At 41.5% G+C, this 6,433-nt stretch overlaps 1 long non-coding RNA gene across 2 annotated transcripts; it reads left to right on the plus strand.

Moving 5' to 3' along the window:
* The first annotated feature begins 953 nt into the window (after nt 1-953).
* Nucleotides 954-5,810, plus strand: LOC306937705. 2 transcript variants are annotated; one of them, XR_013791640.1, is made up of 5 exons: nt 954-1,135; nt 3,921-3,986; nt 4,578-4,722; nt 4,807-4,923; nt 5,746-5,810. It is a non-coding gene; the product is annotated as an uncharacterized lncRNA (long non-coding RNA). The 2 variants fall into 2 exon arrangements; XR_013791641.1 differs by lacking the exon at nt 954-1,135 and adding an exon at nt 2,790-2,902.
* The last annotated feature ends 623 nt before the right edge of the window (nt 5,811-6,433 follow it).

Here is a 6,433-nt window from a genome sequence, read left to right on the forward strand (position 1 = left end):
GCACAAACACAGAACAATGTCATGTAAAAACAAAGTCTTGACACATGACCCCTGCATTGGCACCCAAACTATATTACCCTAGAAAAGAATATGAGCCAGGACACGTTTTGTTGTCTTTACAACTGTCTGTCATACTGTAAACAGGCCTGTCAGGCATTGATTGATTGATTGATTGATTGAAACATTTATTAACAGTTTGCAGAATTACAGTACATTTCAAGCACAAACTCAATACAAAGGCTGTTAACTGTGAGTGGACAACCCAATTAAGCATTACACTTGTTTCCAATAGGGTCCACCATGTTCAATTCATCAAAAACATTTAGAGACGTACAAATAGACACTTCTATATAGACAAAGGACAGAACAGGAATTCATCATAATAAGCTTAAGCATAAGCTTACAAAATGTAAGCTTGTAGATCAGCTCTTTGGCAAAGGTTAAGAATTGAGGGAATTTAGTCGTTAAATATCTGAAAATACACATTAACATGAAAACATGTATTTATACAAGTGTATATGAAGCTATGAAATCTATGGAAATGTTTATTTTATTCTGCAACACAATTTTATGTATGTTATAGAGGTCCCTGCTTCATCTCTCTGAAGGGGTTATTGGCCTGACAAACGTTGAAGACTCTAGCTGCAGGCTACACCTCTATGGCTATCTCAATGTATAATAATTACTTTTTTTTATAATGTTCCAGCATTAATTAAATGAATAGCACTCAAATAAACTACAGATCGTCCCAGAATGCATTGCATTTCCGTTTGAAACGCGAATGCGATTGGTTGTCCTGGGTCACGTGCTTCACTGACTCAGGAAATGACGTGGTGAGTTTCAAATAGTCAGACAGGCGCGGAGAGAGCTGTTTGAAAACTAACCTGCGTAACCGTTCCATCCGCTACAGAAAGAGATTCACATTAAATTAACAGACATAAAGTCATCAAAGGCAGTTGAACAAGGAAATAAGAAATTCCCGATCTATTTGTGTGATGGAATCTGCAACAACATGGAGCCGTTTGGAACACAAAGTCACAAGATTAGGGGGAGGCATACTATGGTCCGACGGAGCATTGGTTCGACATGCGTCCGCAAGCACGGGAGCAGACATGACAATACAGCTACAGGCCAGGTAAGAGCATGCTTCCTATTTTTTCGACCAGTAAATCTACATTTAACTTCTGTTATCTGCTGTGCATTTTGCTTCAATAACTAAAATAAGAGTCAGCTGCGGGCTTTATTATTACAAATAACAAGGAAGGCAACAACAATGAACATCTGACGTTTTGTGGGTTTCAAATTATTGCTTTTGGTGCTGCATGGTACAGACACAAACGCTGTTGGAAGTGGCTATGCTTGGGTAAAAGTGTGTCGACGGTCCCGCGACGAGAGAGCGAGATTCTAGCAAGAGGCTAGAGCATTACAGGTCTGTTTAAGTCAGTGGTTCTCAAAGTGGGGTCCTTGACTGTATTTTGAGAGCTCCAGGGGGTCCCCAGCTAAATGATTGATAGTACAGGAGTCAGGAACCACCAAATGGACCCTTAATAATAATAATACCGGTAGTAAAACGTTTGAAAACAGTGTGGTCGTTAAGCAGCTCAACCCTGAAACACAGCACAAGAATAACTGATTCACCTTGTTTTTACTACATTTATCTTTTATATTATTGACTCATCTTTTAACATGGAACAACATGACGATTTCTTTCATATCTGCTTGTTGGTTATAAATTATCCTAAACAACCAGTAGTTAATACTAGCAGCAGTAACAATATTGTAAATTGGGAGATAGCTCTCTTGGCTACGTGACTTGTTGCCTGCCTGCTCTGCTGAGTTGGAGATCAGAGAGAGAGAGAGAGCATATATTTACAGGTCTGTCAGTGGTTCTAAAAGTGGGGAAGTGGGGGGTCCTTGACTGTAACTGACATGTAAGGGTCCATTTGTACTGATTGTACAAATGGACCCTTACATGTCTGTAACTCTGAGTGTACAAATTTGTCAGCGTTAAATTAACATTGATTTGACTATTTTTGAGTGGTGCAACCACTCCTATATAGACAGCTATGTGTGTCCCTGGGTCTGTCCCTGGCTGGCTGGCTGGCTGGGTCTGTCCGAGCAAGAAAGTAGCTTTTGGTTGGTTTTCACAACTGTTGCGCAGCATAACACATACACATATTAACTGTATATATGATGATTTGGGGTGATACAGTACAGTACAGTGACAGTACAGTAGAGGGACCCCCACACCGTAAGTCTGTCATTTTTCAACCATTCCGGACGTGGGGCGGCTGACCCCCTGGCCCCGTTCCTGTGGGTCTGGACCTTCCGGGGACCCCCACACAGAGTTGCACCACTCACTTCACACGGGTGTGATTTTACAATATAAATTGTGGTCCCAGAGATAGAATTGCCATGGGGGTCCGTAGCCTAATGCATGTCAAACTGTGGGTCCTTGAAATAGAAAATGTTTGAAAAAAAGAGAGAAAATCTTCTCTTATGGGGGTCCCTGGCATATCTTTTCAAATGTTGGTCTGCGGCTAATAAGTGTCAATTTGGGGGTCCTTGACATGAACAAGTTTGTTGAGAACCACTTGTTTAAGTTTTAGGTTTGTAAGGTGTGCCTGTGCATGTGTCTGTGTATGTGCACCTGATTTGTTTTTGTTGACACCACACCAGTCACAAGGAGGTCTTGATTTTAGAAGTACGGTAGGCTGGGGGGGGGGGGGGCTTTTATGTGCCTGTCTGTGTTTCTTTTGGGTAATTCTTCTCTTCGTCTATTTGTTTAAGTAAATTGGAAATTAAGATGTCCAGTGATCCAGTGATCCAGTCCACAAATTACTAGCTGTGTTCTGTGTCCATGTCTGGACATAACAAGAAGTTCTTTTTCATGGTGCATAAGGTAAAATTGAGTGTTTAAAATGTAAATTTCTACATGAGACCACACTACAAAATGTCTTAAATCCTGCCAGTTTTTTGAAAACCCTATCAGTGGTGCTTGAATGTTTTCATGTCCCTGTGGACCCCCAGCTGAAAATATTTTGTTTCAGGGACCGACCAGAAGCAAATATTTGAGTTAAAATCGTTTGCTGTGAAAGAATATATATTCAAAGATTTGCATTTAGTTCCAAAAATAGCAAATCATTTATAGAGCCACAGTTTATTTGAGCTGAGTGACAACGTGTCGGTCTAAACGACCTGAGATACTTGATGAAAGTAATTTAGACCGAAACGTTGTCACTCAGCTTTCCTCTCATTAGCTAAAGTATAAAATAATTGTTAATGTGGTTAAACGCTAAAGTGACAGATGCATTCCAGGTCTTAATGGGTTAACCCATTTTGGACTTAGGCCGATTCTAAAAAAAATCCTTCTAAATCATGACCTAAGTTTTCTGAAAAACTTAATATTTATATAGCGGCATCATTTGTTTGTAATTCTTTAATACTGTACATAGTGTACAGAAACCCAAAAGGGGTTCCTGACCAGAAGGGTAGGGTTACAAAAAGGGGTTCCCGCCTAGAATTAGTTAATGATGTAATTTTGCAAAACATGTGATGTACACTAGTAAAAGCATGCCACAGCATACAGCTGCTATATAACTGGTGGAATAGGGTGTGTGACAAATCTGTAAATAGGCCACTGTTAGCATTTCACATAGGTTTTTAATATTGCCATCATGCACCCAACTTGTTACTTTTGACAAGGCTCCAGAACTGTTTTTATTCCACATTGAAAACAAGTTTCCCACCAGTAGCTTTTAAGCTTTTACAAGGTGTAATACAACACATGTGTGAGTAAGTAGGCAATGAGAGGCTATATGATAGGCGTATGATAGCCCTATGCCATTCAAAGGTTCGGCATAATATTGCTTTAACTTTAATGTCTCTTTCCCCTGTTTTTGTGCTCTTTTCTTTTGAAGACACATGCGATGTCAGAAGCAGAGACTCCATCTGATGTACAGACTGATGTTGAAACGACAGAGGAGGTAAAATGGCTGTTTTAGGGCAATGGTTCTAATAATATTTTGTGGCAATATAGGGCCGTGGGGGTCCTCGCACCCCACTTTGAGAACCCCTGCATTAGAATACGGACCACCATAACAGAGTGTACAGTTATGGTGGTCAAACAAAATGGATTTGGTTCTCAGAGTTGCAGCAACATTAGGGTCCATTTGGTTCGCAATTATCCATAATTTATCTGGAGACCCCTGGAATCCCCTCAAGGACCCCTGGGGATCCCCAGACCCCACTTTCAAAACCACTGTGTTGAAGTGTTTGCCAAGTACATTGGCACACAACCTGGAATTTCCCTTCTATTATTAGACACATAAGTCCCACCTCGATCTGAGCAAGGAAGTGAGGATTCAATGTGAGTCTGCATGAATCAAGTAGGTTGGACTGACAGGCTGCCACATTCCAATTCCCCACACTCCTGCGCGCTCACTCCTCCTGCATGCATGTCATGTGATCTGTATTTCTCCTGAGCTGTTTGACATTGTGGCCCACACCATGCTACTGCTTAAAGTTAGTTTTTTATGTTTGCTAAAATGTACGTTTTTTTATTGAATGTACTGTAGGCCATCGCAAAGACATGTGACCTACACCTCCCTGTGGAATGAACAGCGTTGGACTGACTACTGTGTCCCAGAGAGTTAGCCGCAAGAAAGTGGACACTGAGTATAACCAGCAGCCCCAGTGTGTCCCCTGGAGGTTCTCATGCAAGTATGTAAACTATGGAATTAGATTTATTTCATTTCTTTAAACATACAGAGAATTTAACATCTTGAAATGTAAAATTATGTGTAGGAACCCTGAGTCACAGTGGAATTGCTGCCCACCTGAAACCCTGATCAGCTGTTGGAACCCTGAATGTGAGCACCTCAAGTGGGACACAGAGACGGAGCCGCCCTACTGGAACCAGTTGTAAGTTGAAATATCGTATTCACTTCAAAATGTACTTGTAGTTTCTAATCACAATCACATAGTTGATAGGATCTTGCCCTTAATTTGATTGCATGCACAGAATGGTTGCTCCACTGTACATTTATCTTGAACTTTCCTCTTGTCATTCTAACTTGAAATGGTGTTTGGCAAAACATTTGATGTTTGATGTACACAAGTAGAAGCATGCCACAGTATTACAGCTGTAACTGCTGAAAAGGGATCACAACAATTCTGAACAGAGGCCACCGTTTGTATTTCACAAATTTGCCACCATAGCTCAAGACATTTAGAATTACTGTTTTTTGGTTTGTTTTTAATTTTCTGTTCAGAAAATAATCCTCAATATGCAGCAAAAATATCTTTACAGACCATAGCTATTCTTGATGTATAATTAATCATGTAATTTATTGTAGCATTTGGCCGTGTGATTAGATTGTAGTACAACTTTCATGATACATTCTTAAGCGTTATTCATAGTCTTTATTGGTGGTGAGGTGACCACCGCAACTACAACATGACGTCACGGAGCCGCGGTGAAGAGCAAACCACCGCTCTCCCCAGCCCTTCTCTCTGTTTTTATTCACCACCGCTCCACGTTATTACAGCTTCGGTGGTCAGCTCACCACCGGAGCGGTGGTCACCTCACCACCGAAAATCCAGACTATGAATAGGCCTTTAATAAGGTGGCCAATCCATTAGTGGCCTCAGTTATATTATTTAAAATATACACGTCTCATAATGTTTCATAATGTCAGAATCAAGCTAGCATTACTAAGTCAGCTTCTTGTTGTTTATTTTTAGGGACACTAAAGAAGAACACAGTGGCAGTCACACAGGACATTCACCAGAAGGAGGGAGAGGAGTGGTCAAAGTGGTTCACAGGAGCTCGTGCTTGAGGTGGGAATAGGGCTGCAAGAGCTCAGAGAGTACACACAGGACAATGGGGCACAGCCCCACTAGAAAAAAACACCATCTGACACAGTCTTGGTTGGTATCACACACGCACGCGTACACACACACACACACACACACACACACACACACACACACACACACACACACACACACACACACACGCGTAAACAACTACCTCCTGATAAGTTGGCTTTTTTGTGTTGGGGTCATTTTAACGTCTACACAGGCTTCTGTGAACACCCCATACAGTTTAAGTTGCTTGATTCAGTATTTCACACACTCACTCATCCCATGGCCTAGGGGGTTGTACAGGTGTCATGGTGGATGCTTGGGCACTCTGGTATCTCCAGTGCTTTCGATCTTCTGTTGTCCATATCAGGGTTTGAAAGCTGCAGCCAGTCCACTCCTTGATGTTGTCCACTCAGGCCTGTCTACCTCTTCTCCACTTTCCCTCCACTGTCCCCTGTACTTTGGTCTTTGACAGGGAGGTATGTCTTGTGACATGACCATGAGAGTAGAGGCTCCTGTTCTCCAGCATGGGTGGTAGCTAAACTGTCTTAACATAATCATTTGT

This window comes from Electrona antarctica (genome assembly GCF_951216825.1).
Source record: "Electrona antarctica genome assembly, chromosome: 14".
Classification (NCBI taxonomy): domain Eukaryota; kingdom Metazoa; phylum Chordata; class Actinopteri; order Myctophiformes; family Myctophidae; genus Electrona; species Electrona antarctica.